Here is a 25101-nt window from a genome sequence, read left to right on the forward strand (position 1 = left end):
ACGAGGGGGAAAATCCCACAACAATTAGTTTACTTTTTAAGCTGCTTGGCAACAGCACACAAGAGTACTTGCCCGCTAAGTTTTGCTTGTTGCAGATGTTTTCTCTGGAGTCTTGTTACTTCTTTAGTGCTTTTCCTTTTCATCAACCCTATCCCCATACACACACACAGACACACTTTTAAACTCTGCTTTCCTCTGGGTTTTTGGCATCCCTGCCTACTAACTCTAATCATGGCAAACTATATTTTTACTGCCTCTACTCTTCTTGGCTACAGCTACTAGTAAAAGTCATCTTCTATATGTCCCTCATGTGCTGCCTTTGACTTGATTCATGGCTTTATTTGCCGTAACTGTCTATTTATTGAGTCACTTATTGTGACTAAATTCACTTTAAGCACTTTGACTATTGCTGCTTCCAGTGCTTTATTTTCTTGTAGCCTCCGTGGCACGGTATCGTTCAGCTGGCTCAGTGGAAGTAAGAAATGGAAACCTCCCTTTCCCAGTCCCTTGGAATGCAGAGAACAGGCTACTGTCATAAATGCCATGGACTCGTGTAGAAGGCTGTGTTTGTTTATTTTTACCTCTGAGCTATTCTTTTAAGTCTGCACCTGCAATGGTGGAATAATAAGTGCTGGTAAAGAGAGGATAGACGTCAGATTTGTAGGATGTACTATTCAAACATCGGAAGGAGCATACAAAATGGCAACCTGAAATGTCTCAAATGTATAATGTAGCCACAACTGTCATCCTTAAAAATTTCCAGTGTTGCCTCTACAGCTAGCTGACATTCCCACAGTTTTGTTATTAGTAGCTGTCTAAAAACATTGCTGTATCTAATTTACCTAGGAACTGCTGTGTTGTATGTGGTTTAGAAACCTGTAGCTAACTAGTGCCCATCAGTGGTCTTTCCTGCACTGCAGAAAAAAAGATAAAATATTCCCCCTCGTGCTGGTGTTGGAGGTGGGTGCAGGGATGAATTACAAAAGGTGTAAAGTAATAAAACAGCATTTCATAAGGGACAGGTACTTAGAAGTAAAACTAGACAGCACTTTAATCCATTTATCAAAATTCTTGCATGCTCCTATTTCCAGGCAGCTGGAATATACTGTGAAGGAGGCTAGTTTGTAACCAAAGAACTTAAATAAATAAAAGGTTTAAGCAGAAATCACGACATATCCATCAGCTTCTCAGAACATTTTACTTGTGGACCTTACTTGTGTGAATTTTCCTTCTCTCCATGCACCATGTTCTCGACATCTTTAAAGGCCCAGCTCTAACACCCTGTACCCACACACTTACAGGCAGGTTTTCACAACTTTACAAAACAAAATGAATTGTTGAATATGAAAGAGAAGATTAGCGATTACAAAATGGGTACAAATTGGTTATTGTCTTATGTTATCTGCTTCCCAAGTCTGTACAGCCTCTCTCATCCTTCCAGAGACTTACAATTGCAAAAATTCAGATCAAGAAAAGAATCCACAATCCTAAAAGAAGTAGTTAAGCCAACCTAAGCCAGACAGCACTAGGTCGACAGAAGAAATTCTTTCTTTGACCTCGCTGCTGCCTCTCGGGGAGGTGGATTTACTAAAGTGACAGAAGAATTCCTTCCATCGCTGGAGTAAGGGCTTGTCTACACTTGAAACGTTATAGTTGTAGCACTTCAGTGTAGAGACATGACCATCATTGATGGGAAGAGTTCTTCTGTTAGTGAAGGTAATCTACCTTCCTCAGGGTTTGGTTGCTAGGTTGACAGGAGAATTCTTCCGTCACCTAGCACTGTCTATGTTGGAGGGGTAGGTCAGTTTAACTACACTGCTCAGGGGAGTGGATTTTTCACACCCCTGAGTGATGTAGCTAGGTCGACCTAACTTTTTAGTGTAGACCAGGCCGAAGCGTCTGCACTGAACTGCTGCAGTGTTTCTAGTGTAGACAAACCCTCTACCAGCAACATTTGATTTTCAGTCTCTCCTGCCCTGTTGTCACACAGCTTTTGATTTTGGCGAATGAAGAATCACTTCTCTAGATAAAAAACTAAGAAGCAGTATCATCAAGTGGACTGAGTAGGGAACTAGGAGACAACACCTACGATCTAATCTTGGCTCTGCCACAAACTCACTGTGTGACCTTGGACCAAGCACACTGTACACTCTTCTGTGTCTTAGTTTCCCCATCTGAGAACACACAATACTTCTACCCGGACATACCTATCTTACATAACTTTCAGAGGACTGACTGTACAGCATTTTTAAGATGTAAATGCTATATAAGGGCTAATTATTCCAACCATCCCTATTCAGAAGTTGAAAGCTAGTATATGACAGAGTGATGTCCTTTACTTCACCCTGAACCTATCCAGAAAGAACCTTTTTGCCAGTTTCAGTTCATATAGATCTCCATTAAAATGGCATTAATATGCATATTTAAATCAGAAATGGTCTGTGAGGATTTAGGGCTGCATGGTATGAGATATCTACTGCAGGTCTGAACATGTATTTTCATATCTATAATCTATATCTATAAATAAAGAGAAGTGAAATAAAATGTTTGAAGCAAATTTTTCATCAATAGCATCTGTCTGAGGTGGAGTAGCCTGAGTATTAAATGATCATATTGAATTCACAACCTAAACTGCTTAAACAAAGATTTTAATTTACTGAAGAATTACTTAAAGAGCCTAGTATGAGAGGGTAAATTGGTGGAGAACTTCAAAAGTGTCATATATGTGGACAGTTAAGACAATGTGAAAGGGGAAGAACTGTGGTCTTGTGGTTAGAACAGGACACTAGGAATCCTGGGTTCTATTCCCATCTCTGCTACTGGCTCACGCTGTGATCTTGATCATGTTACATAACTTTTGCCGCTCAGTTTTCCTATAGGTAGAACAGGAATAATAAAACTTCATAGGGGTATAGTTGGCTTAATTGTTAAGTACTTCTAGATCTGTGGATGAAGTCTGTATGAGATGTGCAAATCACCACCAATTTCTACAATTATAATACAATACTAAATAAAATTTGTTTTTCTTAATGAAAATGCAAAATGTTTGAAGGCTATAGAACATACTCCCACAATAGGGAGCAGAGTCCCACCCTCACTATCTTTCCATCTTGCTGTTAGTTCCACCTCTGTCACACACTCCTCAAAGAAAAAGCAGGGTGTCTGAATATCCCACATTTAATAGAGCAGAACAACAGAGAAATTATTGTTTCTGGGCAGCCCTCACTGGCTCTTAAATCTTTCTGCAGCACCTAGATACTGTAGCGACAAGTGATTCAGAAATGCTTACGTAGTGACAGATTTAAGGAGTGACTGGCTTACTCTTAACAAAAGGTTTAAACTTAAGCTACAGGTCAATAATTAACTTTTCAATGAAAGACTGTTCCATTATGTATTCAGGAAAGTGAAATGAATAATGGATCATTAATCCACCTGCCCTGGAATGAGCAACAAAGTATCCAATAATTTTCAATATAAAATATTCTTCCAGTAACACTCAATCATGTCATTTTTACAATATTTTGTCAACTTCTCTTCTGCAGGACAGAATCTGGAGGCATCTGAAAGGTAGCATGTGAGAATGCTGTGGGAAGTGGAGAGAAGTCCTTCTAATCATAACTATTCTTCAGAAATCAGGACATCAGAGAGTGCTGGTTTCCAATGTCTGGCCTAGGAGCAGGTCAGAGAAACAGAAGAAAAGTGCTTGGCATTGCAATGTGTTTCTGAAAGACTCTTGGCAATTTATGAGTTAGTCTGGAAGAAATTAGGAGTATAGTGTCTCCCCTAAGCTGATTTCTTTACTGTTCCTCATTTCTTTTTTGGTGCTAAGATGTTCGACCTGGTGGTAAAAGGTAATTCCCCTCTTGGTGATAAGAAGGTCAGCTGCCTTTTAATTAAGTGCCACTAATATTAACACTAATTGTGTTGCCTGTCTTAGTCCATCAGCCCTGGGCAAACTGGTTTGCTTGGTCTGGACAGCTAAAAACATTCCTCACTACTTGGGTTGGTTTTTTTTAAATCTACAATTTGTTCTGCTGTCTCAAGTTACGTTCTGTAAATAAAAAGCACCAACGATGAAATATAAAAAACTGAAAATCTATAAAGCAGAATGAACAGTGGTGTGCCCACATCTGTGATACATTAAACATGCACTCAACAGATTTGCTGATTCTTTTTTAATAAGCACACAAAGGCAATACAAGAGAGAAATGCCCTTATGTCTACTAGTCACAGCAGGAAAGAGGGCTGCTCAATGGAGACACAAAGAGATTGTGAATGGTGTCAGAAGGTTGAGGCACATAGTACAGTGCTTCACTGTTCAGACAAAGCCTGACACTTGAGATTCTTATTTCAATTTGTTATACGCATGTTTAAAAACCGTAAGGCTTGTATTATTGTAGCTGTGTTCATTGGTTGTCTTTTGCTTTACAATCTGCAGCTTTTTTTGTGTGTCAGCCAAAATGGCTTCACGTTTTTTTAAAAAAGGTTTAGTGAGCAAATAGATCAGGACTCAGTTGCTGTAGCAAGGCACTCACATATCTCACTGGTGAGGGCTATTAAAGAACTTGGTGATAAACAGCATAGCTTGTTTTACAGCATATCTAATGGGTTGCAAAACAAAAATAAATGAGACCCATCATAATCAATTGTTCAGTACTTCTACAAATTATATTTTCTTGCCCTCTGTCCCATGTAATACCCTAGGTTTGTCTGCACACTTACTATTAAAATTATATATGGCCAAATTCCGCCCTCAGGTACACAGGTGCAACACTCACTGAAGTCAATAGAAGTTGCACACACATATTTGATGGCAAAATTTGTAATACATTATTTAAAAAGGTTTATACAAATTAGTTTGGGATTATAAATCTTTAAAAGGCAGACTGAAAAGTATCATTTTGGCAAACAAAAATAAATGAACAGAGAAGTCTCTGCAAAGAAAATCTCTGTGGAATTTAGTCTTTGCATGTTTTTTCTATTGCACCTTTCCATTTCCTCATCACCCAATCAAGAGTTGTTATTCAAAGTATCATAGTAGTTGTAAGAAAATCAAATTCCATCTCTTTCCATCATAAGAAGGAAACAGAACACTGCATTATAAGTTGTGGTCTTCCTAAGAAACAAAAGCTTGTGAGATTTTCTAAAACTGCCTTTCTGGTAAGAAAGCCGCCATTCTTGTCACGTATTGTCCCATTTAAAAAACTCAAAGCAGTTAAACACATTTTTAAATCAACAAATCATAATCTTTTCCTTGGTATACCAAAATATCCCGATCCGTTCAATAGTATTTTTTTTAAAAAAAGGATTTCAGTGAACAACCTAGGAACTAAGTTTATCTGAAGGATTTAAAGAGATCCAACAAATGTTCTCAGATTACTAGTTTCACTGATCTTAATAACATTTGTGACTTAGAGTCTGCAATGACACCAACTCTGCATATTTAAGCACTGTGTACAGTACTTAAGATGCTAAAGCATCAAGTCCTTTGCAAGAAGAAAAATCTTTTCAAGTATTTTCAAGACGACAGTTCCTCTTGGAGGACACATCAATTTTACACATTTCCAGAGGACTTCACTGCAATTCTTAAATGAATGCATTAATATCGTTAAGGTGAAAATCACTTAGCTCACCAGTTAAATGGATAAACAGATATGGTTGCATAAAAGGACTATATATTTGTATACAAGGTGAAGATTAAATTCACTAGGATTGTTTCTGTTTTTGGGGGGGTTGCCTCTGCCAATTTATATCAGAAAGGGATAAGATAGGAGGCAGACTATCTTGTTTTCAATCTTACCAATCAGATTTCCAGACACACTTTCTCTTTCTCTTCATCATAAAGTGGCTTAAAGCCCAGATACCTCTGTGCTGGGTTCTACTTGTGCTTTACCTGCCAGGCCCTTAATGGAATTGTGCATGCAATAGTACATAATGCAGTTTGGAGCCATCCAAAACCCAGAACATGATCTGAGACACTCTGGACTTGGAACATGCTGCTGTATGCAGAATTGGATCCACAGTCAGAAGAGGATGGCACACCACCAAACCCAGCACACAGGGGCAGTTAGCCACAAAGTCATCTAGATAAACTGCTCTGGAAGTTACAGAAAGTTAGGAATGGACATATCACCAAACCTATTCAGCCCCACCTGTCCTCCCTATTACCACACCCTTCCCCTGAACACTTAGAACAAGACCCTGGCTCTCTTTGAGGCCATCAAGTTCTTCAATGCTCCCACCAGTAATAAATGTCCTCAGCCAGATATATTCCTTGCTGCCAAAACAGAACTGCAAGCAACTGTCACCAATATCAGTGTTAAGAAAGGTGCTTCAGTTTTCCAATTTAACAGCCTAGTCACCGTACCCTATTAAAACAGTAACTTACTGGTGCTGGTACAGTTAAAGCTCTGTCAACGTTTCCATTGTAAATCCTGTTTTCCACGTTTGTATAGAATTCATCTGTAAGAAGTCTGTTCCAGGCTGTAACTTGGCATGCAAAGTTTCAGCCTGGGAACAATTCTTTTTTTCCTTTAAATAATTATGAAACAACATCCGTTTAAACAAAGGAAATTTGGCAGGTAATCTGTCCATGAAACAACTCAATCACTGCTGGTATTTTGAAGAAAGAGAATACTACATTTGTTGATCTACTTAACTGTGGAAAGAGTTTTGTGCACATAACATATTAAGTACTTTTTCTAAAGGTGTTTTACTGTGTTTAAAAAACAGATGAGGCAGAATCTCTGACGATAAGAGGAAGACGACTTTCAACTTTTCTCTTAAAATATGCTGTGACTAGAGAGACAGACTGCATAGTGGTCTGAGCACAAGACTGAAAGCTGTGACGCTAACTCCATCTGTAGCCTTGGGCAAGTCACTTTACCTCCATGTCTCTTATTTCCATGATTCATAAAATGGGGATAATTTCTTACTTACATCACAGATGGGTGTTGGATAAATGAAATGTATAAAGCACCCTGAAAAGTGCTAAACTGACAGGAGGCTAGAATTATTATTATAGAATTATTAGCTGCTAAAAACATTTATTTTATAGAGGCAGTAACAACTTGTGAAAATGTTCGTTGAGGCTTAATTCAGATGTGAGATGATGAGAGCTTGGACAAGAGTTTTAGCTGTGTGGATGGATAAGAAAAGCTGTATTTTAGGGCACACCTAAGTGACAAGTTAGCATGTGGCAAGCTGGGGTGTAAATCTACTATGACCCAACATGCCACACACACTCTCCTGCTGTGCACCAAAAGTTCCCTAGTGCGCACTGACCGACTGCGGTTTGAAACAGCAGTATGCAAAATGCAATAAGGATCTTTTGCTGTGCAGCAATAGGGTCTACATGGGCTGGCAATGTGCGGCACACTGGAGCGCTGTAGATTTACCCCCTCCCTCCCCCCCACACACAAACACAGCTTGCTGTGCACTAACTCATCATCTAGACAAGAATTGGCAAAATTTAGACATAGCCTGGATGCGAGGGCCTAGAGAGAAGTTCCAGTTAAAGATAACACCCAGGTTACAGGTCTGAGTGACAGGCAGGATGGTGGTGTTACCCACAGTGAATAAGAAAGGAGGTATTGGGAAGGGCTTGGGCTTTATTAGGAGCACTGAATTTGTGTCTGTGAATGAGATTACCCAGAAATGAGGTGCAGAGGGAGAAGAGAAAGGGACCAAGGACAAAGCCCTGTGGAACCCTCCCAGAAAGTTAGAAGAGGATCCTCTGAAGGATAATACTGAAGAAGGGATTGGAGAGGTAGAGGAAGAACTGGGAGAGGACAGAGTCATGGAAGCCAAGGAAGGGTAAGATTTCAAGAAGAGCATGGTTGATGGTATCACAGGAGGTTCACTGGTTAATGAGGTTGAAGATGGTGCACAGGTTCTGAGCTTTTAGCTAGTAAAAGATCATTAAAGACCTTGGCAAGTGAGGTTCCAGTGACGTGCAAGGGGTGGAAGCTGGACTGGAGGGAGTCTGGAGAAGAGAAACTCAGTCGGAGAGAAAGAATCAAAATCTTGTCAACTGTGGCCAATTTCACGCAGTCCTACTCTAATTTAAAGCTCCTGGCTGGATGTGACTGTTCTGATGAAGTTTGTGTTAAATGTTTAAAGGTCAGTTACAGCTGCCTCCTGTCCAATTTTGGCATCAGGGGGTGCAAACCCCAACAAGGAGCACAGAAGAGATTGTATGAACTCCTGCAAACAAACTGATGAGTTGTCACAGCTCTACAATGTAACTCATTCACCAGTTCAGGGTCACAGATGCCTTTAAAGTGTGTTACAAATGCACACAAAATCCAATGTTGGATTTGGCATTAGAATATCTGAGTGAACTGAAAAAGTGTGTAAAATCACATGCAGCCGGACAGCTCTCTACTGACTACACACTGAAGGAGGTTCATATGTGTTGTTTATTCCAGCAAATGCATGGAATGCATCGCACTTGTGAAATATGCTCCCAATATGCTAGTTTCAGGCAAAAACATGCAAGGTAAACAGTGCCTAGGACTAACATCTCCCACTTACAGTCAAGTCACTCCTCCTTTGGGGAATCTACTAGCTCAGATGAGGAAGACCTTTATCTGACTTAATATGCTTTTTGGAGGACTGTAATGTCCTGGGGAAGCAACTGTTTATTATGGAGGCTGCTCTTGCCAGTTCCTCAAAGATGTAGCCATTCCACCACTTATTTTTGATCTGAGATCAGATCAGAAACGAGCCCTGTGTGTTTTAATGCAGGCACCAGGTAAAGCCTCCTGACTTTGATCATTAAAATAGACCGAATAAGGGTCAGGTGAATGCACTTAAATTTTGCCTTTATAAATTTAAGACAGCTCCTGAGGGCCAAATTTTCAAAATAGGAAAGCAACAGGTCTGCTCACAGGAATGGAGGTACCTGCGGCACCCACACCAGAACTGATATTTGTACAATCTAACTAAAACTTGCATTTGCAAACTGGGTAACTGTGCGCCTGTCTGGATGCATTTGCAACTACTTAATTCATACCCTATTCCTGTACATGCATACACGCCCTGTTTGACTATTTAGTTCCATGGTATTAGCCTAACAATGTCATTTTTAACAGACTTGACAGTTTAAAAAATGTTATAAATGGAAATATTATTGCCTTTATTAGCTTCCAGTTTCAGCCTGGATAGCTGATGTCACAGTAGCTGTTTCATTAGGATATTTTTTAAGATGCTGAAAAATACTCTTTCACTCACCCCAATTTAAAAAAAGTCAGATGGACTTTGACAACGACCTCATTCAAAACCCACCACTGATTTCTGCTGCCTGAGAAAACTACTCCTCTCCCACCTTTGATTGCAAAGAGCTGTGGTCTCACTCTTAAACGTTGCTTAAAACAAATCACACAGCGCCCCGATTCTTGAGAGGATGAGTCACTCCTGTCAGATCGCTCGGTGCTCTCCTGCATGCAAGCACAAGGCTTTACCTTTAACTCCCAACAGTCAAAAAAAGGATTAGAACGTATTTGAATAAAACGTGCGGCAGTTGCCTTAGCGAGGATAAAAATCACATGGCCTGTGCTTCAGGGCACAAGCTGACACCCTGAAGCCAGAGAAATCCCGCTCCATAGCACACTATTTCACTGTAAGGTGCAATGTGGGAGCCTGACTCCTGAAGCTTCTAGAATTGACTGCTTCAGAGGGGAGATGCGGCACTAGATGGAGAAATGTCTTCTGCAGTATGACCATTGCTACGGTGCTCACCATTAAAAAATTAGCACGTATCAAGACTTGCCACTTTGTAATGACAACTGCCGTGTGATCACTCAATTACATTAAATAAGAAAGCTATTTTGTCGTGCAGCTTCATACTTTGGGCAAGCAGCACCTGTTGAGAAAGGAAGCTAACTAACGGGCCTAAAAACTAAATTGTATATAATTAAAAGGCCATACAAAATGGATGTCCTCGAGAAAGCTGTAATGGTATTTTTCTCCAGATCCTGGTGTACATATTTTTTAATCTGCTACAGATGATACAGCAATGGGTGCTATACAAAACTCTAAGATACACAAACAGAAAAGGGCAAAGATGTTAAATACGTTGGCTGTGACTTTTAAAATTTACAGTTGCAAGGAACACTTTAAACCAACTGGTAGCTCATGCAATACAATAAGGGGCCTTCTACAAGTTAACAGCCCTATCAGGTGGAAAAATTACCTATAAAATATACCAACACTTATACTAGATGAGGTTAGATCAGGGTAAGAAATAGCGCTGTCTGTACGAAATAGCCTGTACGGCAACCTAGAAAAACCTAAACAAAACACTCAAAGTTACTTTGGATAAAGAACGACTGAAAAAGGAGAGTAGGTTGGAAATTTTTTTGAAGGATCAGTTTTACTATTTTTTTTCAAATCACTTTATAAATCTGCTGCATATTAGAGATCAGACACCTATTTCTGTAAAGAAAAAAAATTGAAGGTTTACATTTTTAATAGCAGTATGACTATTTTGAATGGCAGCAGTATATATTACAAGCAGTGTGAGAGGGTTAAATAGGACAGCCTCAACTCTTTATAAACTTTTGCCCTCTGGATATGTACTCATTGGCTGCCGTACAAGACTTGAGCTGTATTACACGCCTTAACGATATGGTTCAACTGTCGGTCAGGCTCGGGGCCTGGCAATGGGCCAGACCGCAATCAATGGGACACAAAACTCCCCCTTTCAGATCATCACGAAGGCTCATATTATCTCCTTTTTGTCGTGCTGGTTAAATTTATGGAGCAGAACCCCAAAGCTGCATTCCTTGGCTTGGGCCGGCCCACGCGGGCCTCCCTTTGTTTGGTACTGTAAGCAAGGCGTGCTTTGGAGGGTTGCAGGGTTGTTAGTTCAGGCACTGACTGTTTGCTCATGACTGAAATGAAAAGAGTTCAATGGAAGGGCAAAAGGACAGCACAAGTGTAAAACCCTATCCCAGCAGGCTCTGGGATCCCATATACAGACTCTGGACTAGTACGGAACATAGAAACTTGCTGTTAATGACGAAAGGAAAAATCTCATTCTAGTAACTGCTAAACAGACTAACCAGTAAGTTAGCACAATATCTTGCCAAACTGCCACTTAACTTTAACCAAAGCTATATTACTGCACACAGATGAATTTGAATAATTCAGCATAATATACTAATTAGCATGAAAATGATCTTTAACGCACTGCTCTAATTTCTTTCTTTTAAACGTGAACATGAAACCTATGTAGTACAAACACTGTCATCTGGCCAACACCACATTTAATAGTTTTTAAATGACCAGTTTTAAAGCTATGGAAGAGCTCCAGAGAACCTGATGTGACAATCTTTATGCCTATCTCTGCAGAAATAATATCTGCAATACTATTCACATGCCGGGCAAATACAGGGCACCTACTCTCTTTATTCATGTGAAATAATACAATAAATATGAAATTGCCACATGGCAAAGGGGAGTTACTTGGGAATGTTTTCCTTGTGTGGGGAACTCAGGCTCTGTTCAGCTGTATTTACCCCATTCATCTTATTTGCATGATCAGTACAAAAAACTAGGAGTTTATCAAGAGTTAAGCTTGAAAGATTGTTTTAGTGGACTCCAGCTAACACCTCAAAAACAATGATACATTTTCTTTACATAAAAACAAACATATAAACTGCCCCTAGCTGGTACAATATCTGGAAATGAACAGTTAAAGGATTCAGTTAAAGGATCCACTGCCATAAAATCCTTTGTTATTATTTATATTATGTTAGAATGCAAAGTTTCCAAGCGAGATCTGGGTCCCTTTGTGCTAGGTGCTGTACATACGTTGGCAGACAGGGTTCCTAGTCTCATTTGCATGTTCCCCAACCCCATCCCTGTCCTCTTTCTGCTCCGTAGTACTGTGTACTTCCTTCCACGCTCCCCCAGGTACACTCCACTTCTGATTCCCTGCGCATACATCCATTACACCACATACTAGTTCCCTGGACCCGCTCTCTGTCCATGCTCCAATACATGTGCCCAGGACCCCCAGCAACGCTTTCATTCCACTCCATGACCTGTCATTGTCTTGCTCACCTGACCTCTTACCGTCTCATTCGGAGACCAGGGAGCACTGCTGCATGCCATCCTTTCACATACTCCAGTCCTGCACTTCCCAAACTCCATGTCCCTTCCTGGTCCTGCTCCCCGCTCCATGTATCATATTGGACTCTTGCTCCATCACATTGCCCTTGGGTTCTTAGCCCCTAATCTCTGGCCCAGGCCAGGAGCTGCTACAGCAAAGCCTGGAGTTGGATGATGGTCAGTTTGTATTATGGAAGTCCATATACACCCATTGTAGCAGTAGTGACTTAAACACTGCTCTTTATACACATAAACACAATTCTGCCATCCTTCTATTCACCCCCAAAGAAAAACAAAGTGAAGACACACCTCCTTTCACCACGTCCAATTAAAAACACACACGCACACAGGGCGATTCTAGGCCAAAACATTTCGGAGATATGTGCAGCTACAGAAATACCAGGAAAACTTTCAAACCAACGTAACATTAAAACCTTTTCTGATTTTTACAAATCTTACCAGCGAAATCTCTGCCCAGTGCTTAAAGTCAATTTAAAAATATCCTTTTGTATAATTTCAAGTTTCATGTTGAAAATAGCAGAGCTAAAACAACAACAAAACACAACAAAATAAAATCAGGTTATTCAAAACATATGCCAGTAAGTTCTACGGACAGTGCATCTAAATCGATAGCTATAATCTTTCTACATACACTGAACATGAAGGCTAAAAAGTAAACATGGTGGCTTACTATACTGATTACAAGAGGATAAGGGGGCTTGGCTTTACCATATGCTAAATATTTCCAGAGCTCCAACAGATTTATAGTGGTCTTCTGGTCACCAAGCAGGGGAGAACAAAAAAGAAAGGAAAAGCATGCCTGGATACTCTCAGATGCTTTTTCAAGTAAAAGCTTTATTATTGCTGGAGTTAAAAGACGCTCCCTGAAAAAGGACGTGAGGTATAGCGTACGGAGAAGCCTTTAAGATGCTCACAACTAACCTCAAGCAAAATAATTCAAGTTTAAGTAAATGGGGAAAAAAAAAAAAGGTGGAGGCTGTAAGCTCCAAATGCTCACACAGAAGCAAAAATGTAAAAGAAAGAAAAACACAAGGACTAAAAACTATCAGACATCTGATTATCCCTTTTTATGGCTTACGGACACTGTTACAGTTCAAAGTGGCTTATGTGTCCCCCACATACATTACCTATCTCGATCAGAGTCTATAATCTACATCGTTATGTTATACACAATAAATCTGAAAGCTACTCACATATTTTCTACTTTTTTTTTTTAAAACTTTTATTGGTACAAGATTCGTAAAGCTAACTTCAAGAAGTTACCCTAGACATGCTGTACCAGACTTGAACCCCTTGGCACAGAAAGAAGATATTTCTGGACATTACATCATAAAGCCACTGCACTGGCAAGTGGTTGATCGCTTTTATGCTTTTCTTTTTAAAATTGTTTTCCTGTTGCATTAAACACTAGTTTAATCTTTTCAATTCTTTTATAAACTGAAAATACTAGACAGGGGGCCAAAAGTTATAAAAACCACTGGAACTGCAGTCAATGTTTTCAATACTGGAGATCCAGTCCGACTGGTTTAATGCAGTCTGATGGTTTTTCCTGGTACATTCCAACAGACGTCTGTTTTGAATAAAGCTTTTGTTCATTCCTGGGGTGTAGACGCTTTAAGTTATTCCGCCTAATTCTGAGTAATAAGTAAATTTGTGAATGGAAATTGTGAATACTTTATTCCATGATCGTTGTCGACTTTTCAATTTATTCTGCTAATGTTAATGTATGAGCTTCCATTCCAAACTATCTACAGTACCTTTCTGAGACAAATTCTCCCTCACTATTTGTATCCCCTTGGACTACTTAAATCTACATCCTTTTGTAAATATTTTTGTAACAAGATTATTATTTAGATACACCATAACAGATACATCAGGAAGCTAAAGGACTTCCGTGGGAAAAAAGGATAAAAAAAGAATTGTAATGTTTAGATAAACACCAGGAGAGAAATGCACACGGTGCATAAGGTATTACTTTGCTAAGACTTGCTAGTGTCTAAAAACATTTGATAAAAAATTAGGACAAAATATGCAAGATTTTGGAACTGTGCAAATCTCTCTTTATTCTCTTGTAACTGTATTCCATTCAGTAACTTTAGGTTAACCAATACATATCTACATGAATAAAATAAAAAGGGGATTCAGTTCACAAAAGTGTACTGAACTGGGCAGCCCATATGTGGATTTCATTTTGGGGAACAAACTTGGTTCTCCTTCTGCTAGGACCGTCACTTAGGAATGTAATGTGGGTCAGATGAAATAAACCCATGTGTCAAAGCCTTGTAACATTTGTGAAATATTTCTGTTAATTTCACCATAAAAATTAATTGCAAGGAAAAGCAGTAACTTTGCTCAGGCCTGATTATTAGTTCCATCTTCTTATTAAGAGAACTTGTTTGGCATAGTGATATTAAATGTATATATTATATATAAAATCTGTTTATTGTGTTAATATATTGAGAGCCATGAGCTCAGATCCCAATATAGATTAAACACAAATAGGACTCTACTATATACATTTGGCATCTGAACTGTAGTTGAGATAATTAACTATGCATACCATTTCTACTTTGGAAGTTCATTTAATTTTTTTTATTAAAAGTTCATTTTGTAATCTTAAGTGACACAATTTTAATTATGAAGAATTCACACGATAACAACTGGGTTTAGTTGGTGAGGTAATGGACTCCATAAAAACTGATAAGGGATGTGTTGGCTCTCTTTTTCAAAACTGTTTAGGTAATTGATTAACTTTTTCTGATAGACGGTATCAGGCCTATATTCTATTACTACTAATAATGTATCAAATATGAATGGATTAAAATGTTGGTTACTATATCTCAATGAATCTTGTTCAACTATTTCCAATTCTTGCATGTCAGAAGAACAATTAAGTGTCACGCTTGTTGAAAATATAACCATTTTTAATAAACGTTTTCAGCAAAGCTGCCGCCTCTAAAAGCTGTTTATTCAAACACAGATAGTTTAGCTACAGAACTAGGGCAGCTCCAGTCACTGAACGGTCATTTATTTAATCCCATTTTTGTAACAAATGGCACTGCCCCTGCATACTGTAGATGCTGACCCCTAAAGGCATTTGCCACATAACTTTTACCAGCAAACCTTCGTTCAAGGGCAGGTTTCAATATGATGTGGGACTCTTGGCTGAACTCTGCTTGAACCCAGAGGCATATCACTTACAATAGACACTAACAATAATGCTCTGATCACCTGCTTAAGACAAGAGGGTTCAAAGTGAGTTCATGTCCCCACACACCTTTTTCAATTCAGTGCTTGTACACAATGATATTAAGTTTAATCTAGTTCCTGTTCAGAACCCAGAAGTGGCCTGGGTACCTTCTTGTGTAACGTGGGAATTTTAGGAGTTTTGTTTGATGTCATTTCATCCAGTCAATGATACCTTAAATTAAACCTTCTCTTGAGATATCAACATTTTACTTTTGCAGGGACAATCCCAGTAAGAATTATATATTGTAGTGATTAATCTTTTCAAAACTAATTGCAACTACACTATAAATGGGGGGAACCGAATTATAGAGAATGACTGCAAACTTCACAAACCCCTTCCAGTATTTTTAGTTTTAATTTTCTCTATTTATATTCAACCATTCTCCTTTCTTATTTTTTTCCAGGACTGGTAAAGGATCTAAGATTTTAGTGCTAAATTCCACTGCTCTTGCTCCTTTTGTTCTGAGGTATTGAAGACTGACCTCCCTGCCCTCGAACGTCAAGATAAGAAAACCTTCAACAACCTTAGTTCTAAACTATAAAATGAACATCAGTACTAAGAATTTCAAGGCTCCCTTGAAATATCTTTTACAACACTTAAACAAGTGGTAGTCGTGATAGCACCCCATCACTAATGGGTTGTACGCTCCTTCTTTCATGTTGCAGTCTTGGATTGACAAGAGCCATCTACAAAAAGCTTCTTTAAAATATACAAATACAAAGAGGTGAGATCAGAGGTGACATATGGGTGGTTTACTGGTAGAACTATAACTAATTTTTTAAACAAAACAAAAACAAAAAAAATCTGGCTTCAGTGTGAATTTCCCCTCATAATTTTTAACTCCTCTCCATAAATAAATGTTTACGTCTTCAATGCCATTTTAAACTTTCTAATGGTGAGTTCTATAAGACAATGAAATAGTCTTTCCAGGGTAAGTGCTGGAAGCCTTGTTATGTAAAATTAGACAAGCAGTAGAAAACAAGACCGTAACAAACTTGCATTGAAGGAAGGAGCTAGAAGAACTACACTATTTCCGTTTTCAAAACAAATAATATATTTTCCATACAAAGCAAAGCAGATGAGAAGCATCAAAATGCCAATAAGCAAGTACAGAAGTGAAATTCCAACAACAATGGATGTGGCCTAAAAACTGAAGCCTCTAAAAAAGCAAGTTCCTAAGCCATACAGGATTCAAATTCTGGTTAGTTTTTCAGGTGGGTACCGATACGTTTCCAATTCTACACTCCAGAAAGGTAAAGAGACAATGAACAATGGGATTCTATTTGCAGTATGTTGCCAGCGAAGGAAACTAACTAAAGAAAAATTATCTACTTGATAAGAGGAAACAACCTGCAACATTCTTATTCAGAAGAAAGTCTCCACCAATGTTTGCACAAATACATCAGTGGGAAATCAAAGCTGGAAGACCAAAGAATCCAAGGTCATATCCATTGAAAAGATACAAGTGCTATTTCATGAGCTACCAAAGCTTCCCTAAAAAAGAAAAGGAGTACTTGTGGCACCTTAGAGACTAACAAAGCTTCCCTGAGTACTTAATGCTCCTCAAAAATGTATAGGAGCAAATTATAGTTATGGGCTCTAGATGCCCCTTAAATCCCACTCTGGTCTCTCTGAGCACACACACCACAGATCGGGACTTGTGCCTTTACCTTTCCTGGAGTGGAATCATGTGAATTTCCCTCTGAGAAGAGGTCCCGACTGAAGTACACTGTCTACTGACCATGCTTATCTAGCAGTTCTTCCCTTTGAAAGTCTATGACATGTGGTGAATACACTGCCCAGACAGCCTTAAACCAGTCGGAACAGAGCATAACAGAAGAGAAAAAGGGTTTTAGAAGAACAAAAGGGACTACATGAATGTCCTAAAGGCTTACCTTTATATATAGAAATGTATCTCATGAAGCATAGGAAAGCCAAACTTCAGACACACCAGTTGCGCGTCTGTCATTCTGCTTCCCTGAACTGTCTCCCCACTGCTTGAGGCACTGACCTTTAAAATGAGTTGGGGTTTTTGTTCTCCTCAGTCTCCCCAGCTTGGACCTTATTGCCCAAAACCAGTTTGGTGAGTTCCACAAGGGGTTGGAGGCAGTACATCAAAGCAAAACGCTCTTGCATCACCCCTAAAGTTTTGTCAGATAGAAGGGCTCTCTCAAGTCACTTTTTTTGCCTTTTTCCCCCCAATAGCCTGCTATTAAACAGCTAAATCAACATATTAATAATGTAAACTCCCTAATAACCAGTTTTCAGAGTAACAGCCGTGTTAGTCTGTATTCGCAAAAAGAAAAGGAGGACTTGTGGCACCTTAGAGACTAACCAATTTATTAGAGCATAAGCTTTCGTGAGCTACAGCTCACTTCCTCAGATGCATATCGTGGAAACTGCAGCAGGCTTTATATATACACAGAGAATATGAAACAATACCTATTCCCACCCCACTGTCCTGCTGGTAATAGCTTATCTAAAGTGATTTCCAGCACAAATCCAGGTTTTCTCACCCTCCACCCCCCCACACAAATTCACTCTCCTGCTGGTGATAGCCCATCCAAAGTGACAACTCTTTACACAATGTGCATGACAATCAAGCTGTCATAAACCTAATAACCAGACCTAATAACCAGATTACCATACAGAGCTGATCACAGAGCAGCCTCAGGTCCATCACAAAGCACAAAAACAATCCCCCTTTTTTCTCCACATGATTAAAACTGACATCAGTCACTGAATGAGAGTAAACTCCCAATGAAATCACAAAGCCACCATCAACTGTAATGGTTACTGTGACTTTTCACAACTATTCCCTTTAGAGTGCATTCAAATATCTAGTAAACACCCTCTTAGGCGTACATTAATGGCAGCATGAGAGAAATGCGTAAAAAGATGGGGTGGTCTAGATTTTGCTAATTCCTGGGTGGTCCAAATTTATGACCCTCTTTATTCACACCTTCAAAGGGGATGGATACCTTATATAGGTTTTAGTACATCTCTGAATCAGTTAGGCTTTGTTTAGCATCCAAGCAGCGAACGGGACAATATCAGTATGAATGATACATTTTTTAAAAATTGCATTTTTCTTCTCTAGACATGAAGTGGATCTATACATGGGGCTGCATAATTTCAGACATCACAATAAAATAAAACAGAAGCAACTGGCATTTTTACAAGCTTCATCATCTTTTTACTGTCTATTGTATTCTACAGAAGAAAGACACATCAGAGAAACTACATTTGTCAAGCTTTTTCTCTGCAACCAGGCATAGCAAATGCTGTTTTATTGTAAGGACTGACACAGATTGAGCTTTTGAGTAATCACACCACAGCTGTTTGTCTGAAAAAAGAAAAAACTGTGCGATGTCCAGCCTGTCACTGCTGGCGTGAAAAAAGTAGAACTTAGTGTAATATGCCTCTCTTCCAGTTGCTGTGTTAGAGCTGGCATAGAGCCGGGCATGGAATGTGAGATGTGTCAACCACCTCAGTCCTTCCCACCAAAGCCTCAGAAATTTGCTGGACAACAGTTCTCTGAGCTAGCAAGGAAGGTGGGTGGGTAGTAGGAATGTGCAGAGAATCATCTCAAAGAACTCCAGCTATTGGTAAGTAATCTTCATTTCTTGAGTGGTTTCTGCACTTTCCCACTATTGGCAGGGAGTGTTACAGACTTTGCATCAGATTTTGAAGCTAAGTCTAAAGATTGCTTAGTCAAAGTACGTATTGAGCTTCAAGATGCAACTCAACAAATTTCAGCTATAGAGATATATGTCTAAGGCATACCACAGAAGTCATATCAGCCCTTATGGAATAAGCCCCAAGTCCAACTGCTATAGGAATATTTACTAACTTACTACACTTCAATACAGAGCCTGATCAACTTGCGCAGATGTTGGGTAGTGATACTCTTTCCCTTGTGGTTATCCCTATAGGCAATGAAATGTTAGGGTGATTTTCTGTATATTTTAACCTACTTAGGTAGAAATTAATGCCTTCTCAATATCTGATTTATGCAACTTATATCCCCCATGATGGAAGTGTGGTCTAGGAAAGAATACTGGCAGTTTATTATCTGATCTGATTATATGGTAATTAGTCATTATTTGGGAAGTAATTTTGAGTGAGGGTGTAGGACCACTTTATCCTTATGGTAAACTGTAAAAGGATGACCAGCCATAAGAATCAAACTCATAGCAATAAAGAAAACTGTTTTAATGCATAAACCGAACAGAAACCAGTCTTCCATGGGCTCTAAAAGGGTTTCAGAAGCCTCTGAGGACTAAATTTACATCTCAAGGGGATGATGCTGGGTTCCTCGGCACAGGGAATAAACTCACCAGTCCTTTCAGAAGGTGTTTCACTATAGGGTGATTAAACACTCCTGCGGTCTGTTTCTAGATGATTAACTGAAATGGCTAAGTGATGCTCTTTTAGGGAGGATATCCCAGAATCTGATATCAAAGTGTTCTGAACCGAAGACGAAGGGGATGTAATTGGAGTTTTTCCACACCACCACTTGTGTAACACCAAGAGTAGACGATTCCCTGGAATTTAGCAGGATCTTCCAAATTTGGGCTGGATAATATAGGTGTCCTGGATATCAACCTTGTCACATAGATTAAAATCTAGCTTGAACAAATGGCAATGATATACAGAAATATATCTAGTTAACCAGGGAGAAATGTCTAGTGAGGTGCTTCAGGGTGTGCAACTGAACCCAGGCTTACTTAACTTCATTTTAAGGCTCTGGTAAAAAAGGCATAGAAAGTACATTTGTAGATGACATTAAACTATGAGGTGTTTAAAACACCAGTGAGGGGAGGAAACACTAAGGAACCTAAAGAGGTTAGAAATATGGCAGGAAATGAAATGAGATTCAACCTGGAAAACTGCAACCCAATATATCTAGGGAAAAATAACCCACAACACAGATATTTATTGATGAGGAGACATTTGTAAAGCAGTCAAGCCAATCTCCCACCTCAACCCTCGGGATAAGAGTGAACAGAAAATTGGATACGAGTTTGCAATGAAATATGGTAGCAAAACCAGACTATACAATTTTGGATTCCTTGCACAGGCAATGCATGATGTCACAGAACAGGGAGATGATGGTCCGTTTTCACACAGTGCTGATGAGATGCTACTTACAATTCACGGAGAGGTTATACTAGAGGAAATTCAAAGATAAGCAATAAAAATGATGAGGGAGTTTGGATAGCTGACTGCAGGAGAGGAGTTTAAACCTGCAAAATCTGGCCTAACGCTGACTGAAGGCAGGGGAGACATGAACATCAATGAGGAACAGCAATTGTTTTGAGCAGCCCAACAGGGTTTCACAAGAAGTAACGGGAACAAACTTGCACAAGGGAAAAGTTGGCTGAGCGTGCAAAGGCCCTACGCTCAACTTGATGACATTTCTGTGTTTGTCTGTCTGTCTCTAACACATTAACTTTTAAATGAGGTCTCTGATCAATTCCAAAATTTCAACGAGTGTCCTAGGCATCGAAGACGAGAACCATACCGATTTTGGGGGGAAACCTGAAAACCTAATGGGGAAAAGATGGGTGACACAGCTTCAAGCACTTCTGCAAATGTCTGCAGATAAAACAATTTAGTTATGGTACCCATTAATGCAGTGGTCCCCAAACTTTTTTTGATCACGCACCCCTGAGCCACGATCGGCAGCCGGGGCTGGGAGCGGGGCCATGGTCAGGACTGGGAGCAAGGCTGTGGTCAGTGCTACGGCCAGGAGTGGAGCTGGAAGCTGAGGCCACAACTGCGGCTGGGGGTAGAGCGGGGCTGGATGGTGCTCCCTTCTTTCCCCCAGGGGAGGGGAAGGAGGCCGGCCCAGGCCCAGGCCCCACTGTGCCCCATCGAATACTCCTCTGTGCTCCCCTAGGGGGCGTGCCCCACAGTTTGGGGACCACTGCATTAATGCATTCCAGCATAACAATATCCCTGACCATCCTCCCAACAGAGTTTAACATGTTAATACCCTGAATGACTCACTCCCCACATACATTATGGTGGGGAGGGGAAGGAGGAATATGGAGGCATGTGAAGAAGAGACATTGGAGGCATGCACAGAGCCCCTAACATCGGGGGTGTGGAGGGAGAATGGCAGATCCTGATATTGGGAGGAGGATCCATGATGCCTTTGGCACAGGGGAAGAGGGGAATGATGGTGCACACAGAGCCTCCCAGCCACATGGGGGAAGAATGGAAGATTGTGAAGCGGGGGGGGGGAAGGAGGAGGATTGGGGTGGGTGCAGAACCCAGGGAGGTGAGAGACTGGAGGCATCTGGTATGGTGGTAGGAGTGCACACAGAGCTCTTGCCATGAGGGGAGTGTGACTGGTGGGCACACAGAATCCCTGGCAGGTGGGAGATTGGGGGAAGATGTACAGAGTCCCTAAAATATAGTGAGATGGGAGGGTGGCACAGATCAGGGCTTGTGCAGGATGGAATGTCCAGAGCCCTGGTGTGTGCCATGTGCTTGGCCTACAGAAGCTATGACGTGTGTCCCTCTCTAGTTAGATTGATTATGAGAAAATATATCATAACAAAGGTTATTAACCTCAAGGGAACGCAAAGGAAAGAAATCCCATTGCCTGAGTCATTTACAAAGCACACTGCTGAAGTAGTCAAGAATATACTGTAAGCAACAATTCCTCATTGGCACAAGAGACTGGGTATTAGCTCATAAATCGGTTTCACCTCTAGTTTCTAGGTGAATTTTTGGGTGGGGTTTAAAAGAGCAGATGATGGATAAGATCTCATAAAGGGACCTGAGCCGAAGCCCACTGAAATCAATGGAAAAACTCTTGTTGATTTCAATGGGCTTTGAATCAGGCCCCAGGTTAGGGAAGGATTTCCAGGCATAAGGGTCAACATAAAAGAAATCATTAAGAGGGAGCAAGTTAGATAGGTATATAGGTAAACAAGTTTATCTCCTGCTCAGTCAGGACACAGGCAGAATGCCAAACAAAATGACTTGTTTCAGGGACAAGTGCCCTAGTAAGGGAGTACTCTCTCTGAACATTAATTATTAACTCATAAACAAGCATGACAACTTTAGATTAAAACAAGGGGCACGTAGGGACACTCCTGACAGAATCTTAAATGAGCTCTCCCCTTCTGTAGCAGATTAATGATTTTGCCACCCCTAGGCCCTGAAATAATTGCTGCCCCCATATGAACTTGTGAACAGCACTAACTGATACAACAAAGGAGTCTATTTTGCACATTTTTGCTGTCGTTTCATTTTCCCTTTCTTTCTTTTGTATGGCATTTCTTTTTAAACTGAGAACCGCTTAATTTCTTCCTTCCGATCACCATATTAACGTTTAGAATTGTCGCGAGTATGTTTACTAAATGGCGTCGCGCCGTCCTTGGTGGTTTCAATACACGCGCTGATTGGTAGAATCGCGGCGTCACTGATGGTTCGGTTTGGTGCACAGTTACAATATGAACAAATGACGACACAGGCCTCCGACAGACAGTGGGGCTTGTGCAAAAAATGCCGCGGTTACAAAAATGCTGCTATTATAAATTTGCCACCCCTGCAAATTTGTCGGCCGAGGTGACAATACGCCATTGCTCCCCTTCCCACGGGCTTTATACGCTATGTGGTATTATGTGCACACTCTTCCTCTTTCCTTCTATTTCTACTCCCATGCGCTCTTTTAATTCTGCTGCTGTTGCATGATGAAGAACTGCAGAGCTGAACAATGAGATGGACACATCAGAGATAACTACTCCCTCTTCTCCACCTATGCCTCTTTATCGACAGTTTGAACGTTACAGTCCTACTGGCTGACACAAAAAGGGGTAGCGGAGAAGGCAAAGACATATAATTTTTTTTTCCATTTTAAAGGCCATTGGGTCACTCACTGACATTGTCTAAGAACCAAGATCTTACTGCACAGCTACAGAGCACTGGCATTAAAATGACAAAATGGAGAATTTTAATTACTTGCCTCTCTTCTGGGATAGAACCCAATACATATCCATAAGAGAATTTTCTACTACACATTAAGGCTAGCCATAACTAAAGTGCTCCCAACTTAACACAGTCCAACAACAGTCCTGTTAGAACTGGGTAACCCCATGAAGTAGTCCTTTGCTTCTACTGACATTTCAGAAAGTGAATTCTTTATTTTCAGTCTCACGTTGCTGATATTAAAAAAACAACAGTTCAATAACTAAGGAAAAGTCTCTGGTCAGAGTTAAGCTGCTTTGGCAGAAGTCTGAGCAAAAGCCATAATGGCCATTTCCTGTATTGCATGTGGTTGTGGTAGAAAAAGGGATTTCAAATGAAGATCTCCAAAAGGCCACAGGCATGTATCCAAGATTACTAAATATCAGAAAATTCCTTTTACTACCCTGTGAATTACAGGAAAAAGTTTTAATGCATGTTTTCTTAACTAACAAAAGTACTGTAGCAAGCACTAAAGCAGATTTTTAGAAGATAGCTTTCTGAATATATCTATTCAATTACAGGATAGTTTTCTTGTTTTGGATCGAGTTTTTTGGCAGTATACAACACAAATGTGGAAATAATCAGAACCGCTGTATGTGACACTGCAGTACTTAGAAGAAAATATAAAACCCACTCAAAATAAAATATCAAATCATACACATTAGTTGCTAATAAATTAAATGTATGCTGTACTGTCAAGATAGATTTTCTTTTAATATCTTCCCAGTGCTCTGACATTTTAAAAAATTAAGCCAGCTGTCCTTTCTTGTTTCATAAAGAACAGAATTAATGTTAAGTTTATCTCCAGCAAAACAATAATTAAGTTTGTTTTTCTTCACAAATTAAATGAGTTTATGCTTCAGAAGTTCAGACAGCTTATGCAATTATAGCGTTTCTTTCTTCTGAAGAAGTTCATCAGGAGGTCAGGCTTTTTAAATACAACCTGCTAAAAGTACATTTTTAAACTGGCACCATATGCTATAAAAACCACCACTTATCCTAGCCTCCATGGTTTGGCTTCATGCTCTCACCACAGTTTGTGCTAGCTGGGTGTGTCACAACATAGATTAATGGATTTTAAAGGCAGAAGAGACCCATTATGATCAGTTTTCAGAGTAACAGCCGTGTTAGTCTGTATTCGCAAAAAGAAAAGGAGGACTTGTGGCACCTTAGAGACTAACCAATTTATTAGAGCATAAGCTTTCGTGAGCTACAGCTCACTTCTTCAGATGCATATCGTGGAAACTGCAGCAGGCTTATCACTTTGGATGGGCTATCACCAGCAGGAGAGTGAATTTGTGTGGGGGGGTGGAGGGTGAGAAAACCTGGATTTGTGCTGGAAATCACTTTAGATAAGCTATTACCAGCAGGACAGTGGGGTGGGAATAGGTATTGTTTCATATTCTCTGTGTATATATAAAGCCTGCTGCAGTTTCCACGATATGCATCTGAAGAAGTGAGCTGTAGCTCACGAAAGCTTATGCTCTAATAAATTGGTTAGTCTCTAAGGTGCCACAAGTCCTCCTTTCCCATTATGATCAGTTAGTCTGACCACCTGCATAACACGACCATAGAAGTTCATCCAGTAATTTCTGCTTGGAACTCAATAACTTGTGCTGAAACTAGAGTGTGTGTTTTAGAGAGGCATGCAATCTTGATTAAAGACTTTGAGTGATGAGTCTACCACATCCAGTGGTAAACTGTTCCAATGGTTCATTACCCACTCT

General features: G+C 40.0%; 1 protein-coding gene across 6 annotated transcripts in view; it reads right to left on the bottom strand.

Moving 5' to 3' along the window:
• VPS13D (vacuolar protein sorting 13 homolog D) overlaps positions 1-25101 on the bottom strand; it is a 197564-nt gene that overhangs the window by 14286 nt on the left and 158177 nt on the right. The gene's annotated exons all lie outside the window — the stretch shown is intronic.

Source organism: Lepidochelys kempii, chromosome 18, assembly GCF_965140285.1.
Source record: "Lepidochelys kempii isolate rLepKem1 chromosome 18, rLepKem1.hap1, whole genome shotgun sequence".
Lineage (NCBI taxonomy): Eukaryota > Metazoa > Chordata > Testudines > Cheloniidae > Lepidochelys > Lepidochelys kempii.